The 14,933-nt window shown below is 38.5% G+C and overlaps 1 pseudogene; it reads right to left on the bottom strand.

Moving 5' to 3' along the window:
• Positions 1–590: 590 nt before the first annotated feature.
• LOC105999792 lies at positions 591–4,109 on the bottom strand (annotated as a pseudogene).
• Between the last annotated feature and the right edge of the window lie 10,824 nt (positions 4,110–14,933).

Here is a 14,933-nt window from a genome sequence, read left to right on the forward strand (position 1 = left end):
AAAGTTCTTTTGTTTTGAGCTTCGCTTATGTGAAATAAACTTGAAAACATTGGGGTCAGCAAGTTCAGGCAGAAAATGATGATAGAGGGCTCTTCCTTCAACAAAGATAAATTCTGCTCCAGCCAATACAGTACATATCTGGTCCTTTGCTAGCCAGACAAACAGCCACTGGGAGCTGTGACTCCAAGCTGGGCTCACTAATCACTGGCAGCAGTATCTTTATACAACCCTTATAATTCCTTCTTTGAATGGCCAGGCTTTAATTCTGAAGCATAATTACTACAAGGCTTCCAGATTATGTATTTTGAAAATGTAGAATGTAAAGCTTTTTTGTAATTTCTAATGTCAATAATTTTATACAGTGAGGGCAGCACTATTCAATAAGCAGTGGTACAGATAAGGACAGTGACCACAGTTTTCTTACTGTATCACAATCCTGCCTTTACATACTTCTAGAGGATACGGTCATTGTCCTGTAAAATGCAAAGGCATCCCTCTCAGGCCAAAACTGCTGTTCATCATGAAGGAGGAAATCTCTGCCTTCTCAGGTTTCCCTTTCCCACAGGTGGGTGAGCTGGAATGGGTGAGTCTCAGGAATGGATATTGGGACTTGGAAGAACCTCTAAGTTACCAGCTGGTGTTACCTGAGACTCTGAGGCAGCTAGAAGCTTTCTGGTCACTATCCATTTCCACACGCCTTTCAAAACTTCCTTGAACATTTCAGACATCTGTAGGAAAATGTGCGGATTTCCTAAAGAGATGGAAAAATCATTGGCTCTTGATCCAGGGCTATGAAACCTTGTGATGTTGATGGCCCTTTAGCTTTCAGATGCCACACCCACAGCCAAGGCACAGAAGAGCAGAGGTGATTTCAGTGCTCAGCCTCATCACTGTGAGTTGCCTTCAAGGCATCTGGCTTCTAAGGTTTTGAGTCTTAATTCTTCTTTTTCTACATTGGCCATAAGCTTTCCAGAATTAAAAGCTGGCCAGAAGTGATGGGAGGCAAAATACCTGGAGATTGTAGTTTACTTGATATTGAAATAAACCCTTCAGACACAGCTGGTATGTCCATGAGGCACATTTCCACACCTGTGGATGCCCAGTGGTTCTAAAGAACCATTCTGGTGAGGGTAACAGATGGGCTGTGGTCAAATGGCCCCCAGAACTGACAGGATGGAGCATTCATACATATATACTTGCCTGGCTGGTTACTTACAAACATGAAGCATTCTTTAGACAGCTACAACAATTGTGAGGCTCTTCACTGGCATGCACATGTAGATGAACCAGTAAGAAGACCTGTAGACAAAGCTGCCTACATCCCAAATGTCTTTGGAGTATGCTATAGTAGTGCAGAAAACAGCTGGAAGGAGAGGTCAGCCAGGCTGAGATTCAGAATCAGAGAGTGGACAGTGGATGGCTCTCCTTTTTAAGCACTTTGAAGAAGGTTGTCAATTACTCATAGGTTTCCCTAAGAAGCCATCAGGCAGACAGCCACCAAGACAGCAGGGATGATAGTCCTCCAGTTCTTGGAGTCAGAAGGACATTTACCTTCTAGCAAGACAGAGGTGAGCCAAGGATGAATTCAGGATGATGGAGTTAGAGTCTGTGTCAGAATCACCTTTCCCATGCAGCACTACTACACAGATATTAGCTTCTTACTTAGGTGAGTCATTCTGCCTGCTCTTTGGTACAAGATAGTACAAGTGTTGTTAGTTTCAACTGTAAAGGATACAATAAACCTATTGTGTAATGTAAAAAAAAAGTGTTGTTAGTGTCAAATGACACTTCTGGATTTTCTTGTTCCCTGAGAGCAGAATGTAGAAGGAGGTGACTGACAAGCTCTTCTCTGCTGCAGACTCTATACCTGGGACCATTGAAAGACAGCCACCGGGGTGCATGGTTGCTGCTTATTAGCAAATTAGTACAAAATATCAACCCCGTGCAACAGTGAACACATACCCATAAATGATAAATGAGAACTCATGTGTAAGTGAGGCATGTTTTTTTGGAGATTAACAAGAAATGAATAGAGCTAATTGCAATTATTTCCAACCAGCTGTTTCTGCAACCTTGACTGTGGGCTGTAATTCAGTAAACACATCAGAATCTCAAGTATGGTTGACCCAGTAGGTCTTGGCTAGGATTTGAGGATTTGCCTTGGTAAAATGTTCCCACAGAGTTTTAATGCTGCTGGTTTGGGAGACCTCATTTAGACCCAGTGCTGCTGCTCCCCAAACATATCCACAGAGATGTTTCCTTTTACCATCAAATCACCTCAGTCTCATTATTAGCTGACTCTCAGCAAGCACAACTGGATAACTTTTTATGGGGTAAGCATTGGGGATGTAGATTAGTGGAAAAAAAACTTGCCTGGCAACTACAAGGCCCTCAGCTTGGTCCTCAGCTCAGAAAAAAATGGTGGAAAGAAGTCCTATGAAGTATAATTATGGCTGATGTAAATGTAGACAATTGTGAGGTTCTTAGAATTAATTTCAGAGCTCTGAATTACAGCTGGTTTATGTTTTAAGTATACTTTCCAACACGTGAAGGCCATCAAGTGATAGCTTTTCTGATGATTCCTTAAAAATTTACTGAGACAAAAACAAGAAAAACCAAGTTCCCATTTTTTATGTTGAGGACATTTAAGAGAATGATATTTAAAATTGGGGAAAGGTTCAGAAAGAAATTATTCTAGGACTTGAATAAAATTGAAGGATATACAAGATAGTAAACAGTCTGGAGGGGATTAAAGGAGGTAGAATTGTTCACAGGAAGGAGTTGGTGATTTAAAAAATGAGGATAGAAACTATCCTGCATTAGGAATGATATGTTAGAAAAAAATCCTAATATATTCTCCATCCAGTAGTAGGTTGTATGGCATCTGTCCTTTCCAATTACTTGGCTATAGTGAGTTGTGCTATATAATTAACAGTATACACAAGCAGTTTTTTAAATTTAAATTTATTGTCAAGGTAATGTACAGAGGGATTACAGTTACATAGTGAGTACATTTCTTGTCCAACTTGTTACCTCCTCCCTCATTTGACACCTAAGTTTCCTCCCCCTCAATTCACCATTTAGCATACAGTTTTTACACTCTAATTTACATGCCATTGGAGAAATGCCCTAAACAAGGTGTTGAATCATACCGTTCTGGGTTTTTTTTTGTATATTTGAAAATTTTCCATAGTGGTTTCCATAGTGGTTGCACTAACTTACATTATTACTACCAGTGTATTAGAGCTTCTTTTCCCACTCATCTTTGACAGCACTTTTGTTTGTATTCTTGATGATAGCTATTCATTCTGACAGGAGTGATATGCATTCTCTGTATTGTTTTCATTTGCCATGTCCTTTATAACCTATACAGCATTACTTCATGTACTTATAAAACACAGTTTAGGGAGGTTTAGGGATTTCTTCTTAGTCTCCTTTGTATTTTTTGTTAATTAAAGCCTCATCAAAATTATCACTAGCAAAGATCATCTAAAAAGTTGATCTAACCCTAATCTGAGGTGTAAACGTAACTCTGTAACACTACATGCAAACAGGAAAATGTTGATAAGGATAATCAGGATGAGGTGCACCAAGCTCAGGGCCATCCTGTGCTGGTGGCAAGGTCTAAATAGGAGCCAGACACAGGACATGGCAGGCTTCTTCTAGTACCAACACCAGCAAGGGACTCCGTGAGCTACAATTCCATGGATGGCCTTTGTCCTGCTGGCCCTTGCAGAGCATTTTGCCTCTTGTGAATGAAGCACTAAGAGGCTGCAGTCCACATGCGCACTGCTGTGGCCCATACCGGGTGACATCACTCTCAAGGGATGCTGTTCTCCTCCCCAGAAGTGAGTTCTTCCCAATGCTGAAAATGGCAAAGAGCTATGTGTGCCTCCCACAAGCACCTCATGTCATGGCTGTGACATCACAAGCTTGCAAAGCTCCTCCATAGTCAGCAAGAGCCACCTCCCCATCTACTCAGACACCCAGGAGTCAGAGAAAGAGGTGGAGGCTGACAAGCCCACAGCTAGTCCCCCAGCAAGCCACGCTCCACCAAAGATACCTGCTTGGACAGCCACCAAAAGGGAAACATCCCTGACATCTGACATCGGATCTTCCCCTGCCACTACCACTGCCCCGGCCTGTACCCTGGGGTCCAGGTGAGCTCCCCCCCCCCACCCGTGAAACTTCCTTGTATTGAAATGCAGAGAGACAGGGGCATTTGTGAGAACAGTCTGTCTCCAAAGAGGGAAAACTGTAAAGCAGAAGCCTGGGAGGGTAGACCAGAGGCAGTGACACATGGCAGGGCCACCGTGTCTGCCTCTTCTGTTTGCCCACCTGATGCGGGGACCGGTGTCCCCCGCTACCTGCCTACTTGCACTGCAGACATTGCAGCTCTTCCCAGCACTGGGAATGCCACGGGGACCCACAGCCTGAGAGCAGACTCATCAAATCCTAAAGAGGGACTGACCCCTAAAATCCCCCGTGGCTGTTTGTCTGCCCCTACTGACTCTGCTTCTAAATTGCAGGTTCTAAATGATAAGAATGACTCAAAAGCTCCAACCCCTTCTGTCTTCCCCATACCTCTTCCCCCTGGACTTTTGTCTCTCTCTTCCCCAATGGAATCCCCTGTCCCTATGTGTATAGACTCCCCTGTTCTTCTTTACTTCCCTACCCACCCTCATGTGGTTCCAACATCTATGAAACATTTGAACAATGACAAGACCACGGTTTTGTTAAGCTTTCCCTCAGGATATCCTATCTTGTGACCATACAGATGGCCACATACAATGACATTGTTGACCACCTTCTGAGGCAGTCATTTTTACATCTCCCCCATTTTCTAGCACCAACCCATATCCATCTCCCCAGTCCCCCTGTAGCCTGCAGCAGGGGCACCTTCTGAATGGGCCAGTACCTACCAGCCCACCTTCATCCCACTCCCAAACGTCCCCCCAGGTCCCCTGCATCCTGTACTAGGGGCATCTTCCAAATTGGCCAGTCCCCACAAAACTCCATCCACCCCAACCTTATCCCTTTTCTCCCATCCCTTGTAGCCCAGACCAGTGGCAGCTGAGGATTGGGCATGTTCTCACTAATCCACTTCAACCCACGGTTCCCTATCCTTCTCTAGGTTTTAATTAACCCTTTGTGCCTCAGAACTGTGCTTGGTCCACCAATGTCATCCCTAATGTGCCGCAGCACAGTGTGCCTATTCCCCTGTCTGCAGTTCCTTCTGTCCTTTCCAACATGGGCTCAGTCACTGTCCCTATTCCTAGAGGCAATGCTTCCTCACCAGCTAAACAACCCATGGATGATGATGATGCTATGGATACAACGCCACCTATCATTTTTTATTATCCTTCCTCAATGAGTAACCACTCTGCATTGAACCAGGAGCCTCCTGCTTTTGATACCCTGCTACATAGTGGCATAATTTCCACCATGCAAGGACCTGCCAATTCAAGTGTACAGTCCCAGCTTATGTAGGGACCAAACCACAATACTGGAAATCTTGCCAATATGAGAGCCATTTCTCAATCCACACTAGGGGTCTCTAATGGACAATGTAACAATAGTTGCTATCGGAGTGTCCCAGCACTCATAACACCACCAGCTGAGGGCCTAACTGTTCCTCCAGTGCAACTACCCAGAAATACCACCATGCAATCTAGCCACATGGCTATCACATCGTCCTCTGCAGTGAACCCTGCCCACAAGGCTCTTTTAGCAACTTTCAGGGTGCTTTGTACACTACCACACCTACAACCAATAGCCTGAAAATCCTTACATTGACAGGCTCTGGTAACACTAATTCACCAATTCACAAGGCTGCTCTTGGCACATCACATGTCATGGGAAAGAGTTCTGTCAAATTCAGTACACTTGCGATTTGGCACATCCTCCAAAGGCTCACGTTCAGATGCTAGAGCATCGCATGTCAATTGCAGGCATCAATTATAAATGTAGACTCATCCAACTTTCTCAAAGGATTCATTGTGATTCTTCTCTTCCCTTTACACTGCTGGACATGACGACATCTTCTCATAGTGTGACTGATACAGCAGGACGTTCATCTGAACAGTATAAAAGAACTATGTGTTACTCGCTGGTCCTCCTGTATGGCTTGAGGACCCTACCTTGAACACTCAGCTGGTTATCAATAGCCATAGAACTAGTAACAGAATGAATTTCTTTTTTCTGTAGTGAATTCCAATATCCTTTTTATTTACCCCGTTAAATACAGAAAAACCCAGTATTCATTTAAAAAATAAAAGTTAAAGTGAGTTTAGTGTAATTAAATGATTTGTCACTCTTTCTTTGGGGGATTATATCAAACCTTAGAATTTCTACAAAAATAAAAACCATAGATTTGAGTGTGAATAGGAATAGTGAATGGTCTATATAAAAAGGAGAGAAAGGAAGTTGACATGGAAACAGCTGAAAAGGGAATATAAAAGAGCATATTCAAAAGAAAATGAAGATGTCCCAGTCTCCTCAAACCTAATTGTTAGGAATTTGTTCCTTAGACCTGTGCACAAGCACGGGTATTCTTGCATATTCTAGGAACTACCTTTTCTTTTTTTTTAATTGTGAAAATACCGTACAGAGGGGTTACAATTACATGAGCAAGGTAATGAGTACATTTCTCATCAAGCATTGTTGCCTCCTCCTCCTTTGTTTCCCCTTACCATTCCTGCCTTCCCATCTCCCCCGACCCCTCCAGAGTTGTAAAGTTCATTTTTTGACATAAAATCTTGTACATTTCATTGTTGCAATGGGTCCACCTGTATCCCTATGTAAACAATTTGATTTTTCTCTTCCCCTCCACAAATTACCCCAACATCAAATACAGTGAAAACAGGGGTTATACCATGGGGGAGGGACATACAAAGCAACAAAGAAATCATACTATTGTTAGAAACAATAGTAAGAAAGAAAAACCATTTGAGTCCTTATGCCCCTCAGTAGATGAATGGATAAAGAAAAAAATATATATATATACAATGGAATTCTGTGCCTCCATCAGAAAGAATGACATTGGCCCATTTGTTAGGAAATGGAAAGACTTGGAGAAAATTATATTAAGTGAAGTAACCCAGGCCCAAAGAAACATAGGTCCCATGGTTTCCCTTATTTGAAATAACTAATATATGTCTGAGACAAGCAGAAATAGTCAGGTAAGTTTATGTTATGTGAAAGGAACTACCTTTTCTTAAGGGAGGAATTTGAACTCAAGGAGACTCATGCTAGCTGTGGTTAATTTTTTGGCTGGTGCTCTAGCACTTTGCCATGTCTTCAGTCCATCATTTTGCTTGTTAATTGGAGGTAAAATATCTTTGATTTAACTGGGTAGGCTGGTGTTGAACTATGATCCCCTGCATCTTGGCCTCTGGAATAGAAATGATTATAAGCACAAGCCTCTTGTACTCAGCTACAGGAATTCCTCAGTTACTCCCCATTCTGTCTTCAATGAATGTCTAGACATTTCTGTGTGTGAGACAATTTTATGAGATTTGACATAGCATTCCTCCATTCATGAAAATAATATCACCCTAATGAAAATGTTAAATGTATTTGAGGGAATCAATTCCATGTATCAATGGATACAAGGTTCTATTTCAAATTAATCCAACAATCATAGAGTGTCTAGCAATTTAACCTTAGCCTTAAACTAAAGTAAAAAATGATTAGAACTGGCAGTTGTTAATTATTCATATCTATATATACTAAAATATATGTGTATATTTATCTAAGCACATATATAATATTTATAGAGAGTAGCATAAGTTGCTGATTTTCTGATGGGAAAAATTTACCATTACTTTATATACAGATAAATTTATACATAAATAGTATATTTATATTCATAATTTATGCATGCAAACTCTTTTGTACAATGCTCCTAAATATGTTAACATATATATGCACATATATAAGCATAAATTTACTGAAATCTGTTTATATTGGTTAACATTTATATACAGGTACTTATCTATATTGAGGCAATCACTGAATACTTTTATACTTAGAGAAACTATTTTTCTAGTATTTTATTTTACAGTAGAGTGCGTATAGTTAACAATAATGTTCAAAAAAGCTTGAAGGCTTTAAATATTCTTAGCAGGATAAAATTTGAGAATAAATATATTCATTGATTTACACTTTATACATTGGACTCAGAGGTCATAAATATGTACAACATTTGTGCAATATTAATTAAAAATATATATTTCAGTCATTAAACTACTAACCTATTCAAAATGTTAATGTACAGCAGGAAAACACCTAGTGAATTTTAATAATAATAATGGATTTTCAATAGTTGTTTGTTAGAACATACTTTGGTACACATGGACAATTATTACTATGGATTTCCAAATATTTCAGTCAGAATATGCCATGTCCGCTGGAGGAAAAATATGTATTTTACTGGAAACCAGGTGTGCATGTGACTGTGGGCATACAAAAATTAAGGTCTGATGCTATGAAGAGGAAAAAGAGAAGGAATGGTAGGTTCAGGGAACACAACCCTCACTTGACTTGCCCAGACACTGGCCACAGTGTGTTGTGGCTAGAGGAACTGGCCAGACAGGAAGGGAGTGAGGGAAGGGAATATAATGAAATTTGACAAATCTATTGAATCTTTGGCATGGATGAGTCTGTTATCATATCAATTCCTCAAAATACACAGGTTGGCCAGTTATCTATTATAATATCAAATTTATACTCTCAAAAGCCCAAGACTGTAGGAAGCAAACTATCCTACTAAAAGAACCTGATCAAACTTAACAGTTCTTAATGCACCAATGCAAACAAATTTTAAGTTAAAATGAAAACAATAAAAAGAAGAATAAGTTCTGGTAATTGGCTCATTGGTAGAGTGCTTGCCTTGCATGCATGAGGCCCTGGGTTCAATTCCTTAACACCACAGAAGCAGAATAAGCTGGAACTGGCACTGTGGCTCAAGTGGTAGAGTGCTAGCCTCGAGCTAAAGAGCTGAGGGACAGCGCCCAGGCCGAGAGTTCAACCCCCGTCCACGACGACCACCATCACCAACAACAAAAGAATAAAAAGAACACTACAAAGTTGGTTTAGTTGTATTAGGTAAGCTAGTTCCCTTGCATCCAAATCCAAATCCTGTGAGACCAGCTACCTTGTGAAAGCTTTCTATTCTTGTTTAAGAATTAAGACAGAAGGTTACAATGCTTGATAAGAAATGTACTCATTATCTTGCCCATGTAATTGTAACCCCTCTGTACAGTATTTTCACAATAAAAATAAATAAAAATTAAAAAAAGAATTAAGACAGATAAATTCCTTGTAAAGTTAAAGGAGATGATAAAGGAGCATCCAGGATCTAGCATTCCTAGTTCCCTTCCATGGAACCATCATGGCTGATCTCCGAGACATGAAAAGCATATCAAACACATTGCAGAATCCCTCAAGTTACTTTCCTTCACATCTACATGTCTCATCAGCAAAACAAGTATGTGTTTGTTGAGTTTCCTTGTATGGCAGCCTCTCAATACCCAAGGCTGTTGGCAGGGGATTACAATGGCAGCTTACTGTTGACCTTATGTTTAACTTTGACACGGATGGCTACATATTCTATTTCCCCTACACCTGAATGATCCAGACCTCCATTCCATTAGTCTGTTTCCATGTTGCTTCCACTTAAACAATACAACCAGAAACTCAATTGGTGATCCTGTGATATGGTTAGATTCTTCCCCCTGCTTTATTCTAGCTGTTTCCCCCTGTGTGGGACTCTCTATTTACCTAGAAGTTTGGAAAGACAACTCAGGACCTCTACTCAAGATGACGTTCTTGGTAGCTAAGGGAACTGTTCCTGCCAGGTCACTCAGTGTCAAATGTCTGATCCTGTGAGGACAGTTCCGTGTTCCAGCCACCCCCCCACACACACACACAGATGTGTCAGCTGCCTCTCAGGGCCTGCTCTTCATCCCAGGGAGCTAGAATAAATCTACTTAGAAGTACCAAAGATGTTGGCACAATTATATTAGAAAATAATTTTCCCTATTTTACTTAATTCTTTATTTTGCATTTTTATTTATCTGGGTGCAACTTCATAATTTTTTTTACAAAATATTGTATTCTTCCCTTCTAAGAATTCCATCATTTCTTTTTATAAATTCCAAAACAAAAAGTGCATAGTTTTCTATCCTTATCTAAACAAATTATTTAAAGAAAATCACTTTGTTACAACTAAAGCAATATAAGAACACTAAACCAGCCTTGCTACTTCTTTTTGTGAGAAGTTTGTTATTGCCTTGAATTCCATCAAGTGATTGTCTACAAATGAAAAAGAAAACTTCCTGATGGAAAATGTTTGACCTTCCCTGAACGTGGTTTCTCTTGATCTCCTATAACTGCAACCCTACAACTGACAACAGAAAAAGAAAATGAACTATACAACTTAAGGCTGAGGACAGGAGGGAAAAACTGGGAGAGAACACTGAAGGGGTGACACTGTTCAAAAAGAAATGTATCATTTCCTGACTAGTGAAATGGAAACCTCTCCGTACATCACCTTTATAATAACAATTAACAAAAAGGACATAAAGCTAGGTGCCCTAGATCCAAAGAAACACAGGCGTCACTTGGCAGCTAGAAATGTGCCTATAAATCTACAATACACTGAATTATTATATATATATGTATAAATATGTACACATATACACAGGTATATACTGGGACATGATAAATTATATAGTTCTCTAAACATGGAGGATATGCATAGAATTTCGACACAGAGTAGTTTGTTTCCTTATCATTTTTATTCCCCAATTAGGAATATTTTCTCTACATTAGTTGAAAACTGAAAATCAATTTTAAAGATATGGTTTCCATTGTGTCATTTTTATAATTGGTAGCTTTTCCTTTTATACGGTTTGCTTTCCATTTTTGTGTTGACATACAAACTGTATTTTCAAGTTGCTTTGTAAGTATAATTTATAGTAAGGGCTTTTGTTTTGCTGTTATTATTTAAATATATTGGTTTCACCTTTAAAATTTGTCTGTGGAACATCTGATGTTGAAGAGATTTTTAAAGTTTGAAGTTGTCAACAATGAGTCTTTTTCTCTGTTTTATCATCCAATAATTTTAGGTTTAAAAAGTATACTAGGTTTAGATGTGAATGATTGCCTGACTATTAATGCCTTACATATTAAATGCTTGAATTCATTTTATTTAAAAGAAATATAGGGGAAACAAAAGGTAATTTCATTTTACTCAGCGGGAATTTTTCTCTGTGACATAGTATATTTAAATCATTTTATTATGTGGCATGATAGAGGCTCAATAGCTATATGTATATGATTATATAAAATGATATTTTATAGGATAAACTCCAAGAAAAGGAAACAAGAGATGGTTTTAGTTGCTGTAGTTGCTCTTTCTGTTTCCTTTTCCTTTTGTTTTGTCTGTTTGTCTTTGGGAGTGTAAGGGGGTACAGATTTCTAATAAACACCTTGCTAATGAAGATGTTGCCCTGACACGTTCGCTTTAACAATACTGCAGTATGAACAATGACTGGCTTGGTGATGGAAAAGTACAGCGATCAAAGAAAGCCTCCATAGACCATTTATTTTGGATATTATTTTGGTCTCACAAGTTACTGATGTAAACAAACAAAAAAGAATTTGAACTTCTCTAGGATTCATTATGTTATACATAAAACAAGACGTTAGGTTTGCCAATAGCTGTGAGAATAAAGTGATCTATTACACAAAGGATTTCTCATGTAACATATGACTTACATGGTAGCTCTTGCTGATATTGCATAAGAAATTGTTAAAAATAAAAGAAGTTGATATTCATATTGTGAAGACATAAGCATTGTATTTGATCCATTACCAATTTTAAAATATCTAGATTTTCACTTTGGTAAATATTATTGCAAGTAGCCTCACAGAAGCATTTGTGATTACATGTTTAAGTTAAAATCCTAGAAGTAGAAATTTTGTATCAAATAAGTATCTGCAATTTAAAAAAATATGTATAAATTGCTCCCTCAGTAGAGAGAATTAATTTAAAAAAATTTTTTTTGGGTGGTCCAGTCATTGAGCCTGAACTCTGGGCCTGGGAGCTGTCCCTCAGCTCTTCAGGCTCAAGGCTAGCGCTCTACCACTTGAGCCAAAGCGCCACTTCCAGCTTTTTTCTTTTTGCTTATGTGGTGCTGAGGAATCGAACCCAGGGCCTCATGCATGTAAGGCAAGCGCTCTACCACTGAGCCACCTTCCCAGCCCCAACAAATTTAAATTTTGACACAAACTAGTTTATTTCTGTTTCCTTGTCTTTTTTAATTCCACAATTAGGAATATTTTCTCTAAATGACTTGAAAACTGAAAATCAAATTTAAAGATACGATTTCCATTTGTCATTTTTATAATTGGTAACTTCATTTTATACAGTTTGCTTTCCATTTTTGTGTTGACATACAATCTGTTCCGTCACACAAAAATTGTATTTTTGAATTCCTTTGTGAATATAATTTTATAAGGGATTTTTTGCTGTTGTTATTAAATATATTGGTTTCGCCTTTAAAATTTGTCTGTGGAACATTTGATGTTGAAGAGATTTTAAAGTTTGAAGTGGTCAACAATGAGTCTTTTTCTTTGTGGAACTATCCAATAATTTTAGGTTTAAAAAGGATACTAGGTTTAGATGTAAATGATTGCCTGAATATTAATACCTTTCATATTAAATACTTTAATTCATTTTTATTTAAATGATATATAGTGTAAAAAGGTAATTTCATTTTAGCCAGTGGGATATTTTTCTCTGTGACATGGTATATTTAAAATATTTTATTAAGTGGCATTTTAATGTTATTATTCTCCATATTCTATCACATTCTCGATATTCTTTCATTCTATCAACATTCTATGTACTTTTTGCAAATACACATTCACAAGAAAATGGATTTTCATTTCTCCAGGGCAAGTTCATCTCAGTTTCTGATTCATTAATCTTATCAGATATACTTTCTTCTTTATACCTAAAACTATGTTTAGTCAAAACTAGAGAAAGAAAAAGTTAGAGAAATTAAGAAAAAAATAAGTTTATAAATACAGATACAATAAGTTTTCTTTAGTTCCCATGTATACATAGTTGAAATATTGATTTTGCCTAAACACATAATACAAAAGAGTGTAGAACAGGATGTAATTTATAACTGTCTCATGATATGACGTAAATCTAGTAATTTTAAAGCTTCAGAAAAGCTCAAGGTGCAGGTAGTCCATGGATGGAATTACAACATGTCAAGTATGGAATCATAGCACTACAATGCTGTATTTCTAAAGTGGAATAGTTGTGTTTAGTCTGTAAGTTCTGACAAACTGTCCCAGTGTGTGCATATGCAGCAGGACATGACTTGGGGGCTCTTGGGCTCCTACGATTTTCTCTCCTCAGTACCATTGCCTTTCTTTTCTGCAGGTCCTCTCACTACCCACCCACACTGCACTCACTCTTACAAAATTGCTTGTGTTTGGAAGCTTTATTTCATCATTCAGGTTATTCTGAACACTTTCCCTCTTGGATAAGGTTCCTTCTTAAGCTTCTGAAGCTACCACTCTGATAATTAAATACCTTTTTCTATTCAGAAATGCTGAGGAAATATTTAGTATGCAAGAGATTTGCTAGTGAAATTAAATTAATCTTTGTGATGAGCCTGGGGAAACAAACTTAAATAAAACAACGTTTATATAAACAGATAAATTTCAAAATCTTAGTAGGAAATATCTCAAAACTTGACAACATGCAGAGAACTAAATTTATGAATAAATTATTATAGAGTAGTAGAAATTGGTTGAAGAATGTCAAATGGATGCCATATTTAACCTGTCTTAAAAGAAAGAGCTTAGAAAGCAAAAAAGTCAAGAATAGCATCTCTAATGGAAAAGAATTTCAAATAAACACTAAACCACTAGGGTGATGATAAGTTTCAGAAAGGATCAAGAACGGGAGCAGAGTCAGAAGCCTAGAAAATGACAGAAAATTAGCTTTCCTGTTATTTATTTTTTTGTAATTTGATGATGTTTTATTGAATGAAAGAGAAAGACATTTTTTAAAAGTTGCTACAACTACTGAAATGGAAGACCTGAAATGGGTCTTCCCAAAGACTTGGATTCATATCTGCAAAAATAGTATGAAGAGGGGCATCAGTTGCTCACGCCTGTGATTCTAGCTACTCAGGAGGCTGAAATCTGATGATCAATAGTCAAAGACAGTTTGGACAGGAAACTCCTTGTGATTCTTATCTCTCATAAGTAACCACCACACCACAAAGCCAGAGAGCTGTGGTTCAAGTTTTAGACCACTTGCCTTGAAAAAAAGCTCAGGGATAGTCTTCAGGCCCAGAGTTCAAGCCACAGGAGTGGCACCATAAGCAACTAAAAATAGTATAAGAAGAAGAAAGTACAAAATAAAATTTAACACAGAATGAGGCATGGGTGGTAAGTTCATAGATCAAGTTTTTCATATTATCTTTTGTACAATTCCTGATTTTTTTTTCTGGGTCCGGTCGTGGGGCCTGAACTCTGGGCCTGGGTGCTGTCCCTCAGCTCTTCACCTCAAGGCTAGCACTCTACCACTTGAGCCACAGCACCACTTCTGGGTTTTTTTTCTGCTTATGTGGTGCTGAGGAATAGAACCCAAGGCCTCATGCATGCAAGGCAAGCGCTCTACCACTGAGCCACCTTCCCAGCCCCAATTCCTGATTTTATATGATTACATCACAACTGACTTTGAATCAAACTCAAAATGGCATAGGCAAAAGTAGGGAATGGTTAGGCTATATAATTAGAAAGTTCAGCATCCATCTCCCTGCAGGAATGTCCAGGCTCCCAGATGACAGGCCAGCTCTTCCACCAGCCTTGTCTGTTCCTCCTTACTTTGTGTCCTC

Source organism: Dipodomys ordii, unplaced genomic scaffold, assembly GCF_000151885.1.
Source record: "Dipodomys ordii isolate 6190 unplaced genomic scaffold, Dord_2.0 Scaffold201, whole genome shotgun sequence".
NCBI classification, from domain to species: Eukaryota; Metazoa; Chordata; class Mammalia; order Rodentia; family Heteromyidae; genus Dipodomys; species Dipodomys ordii.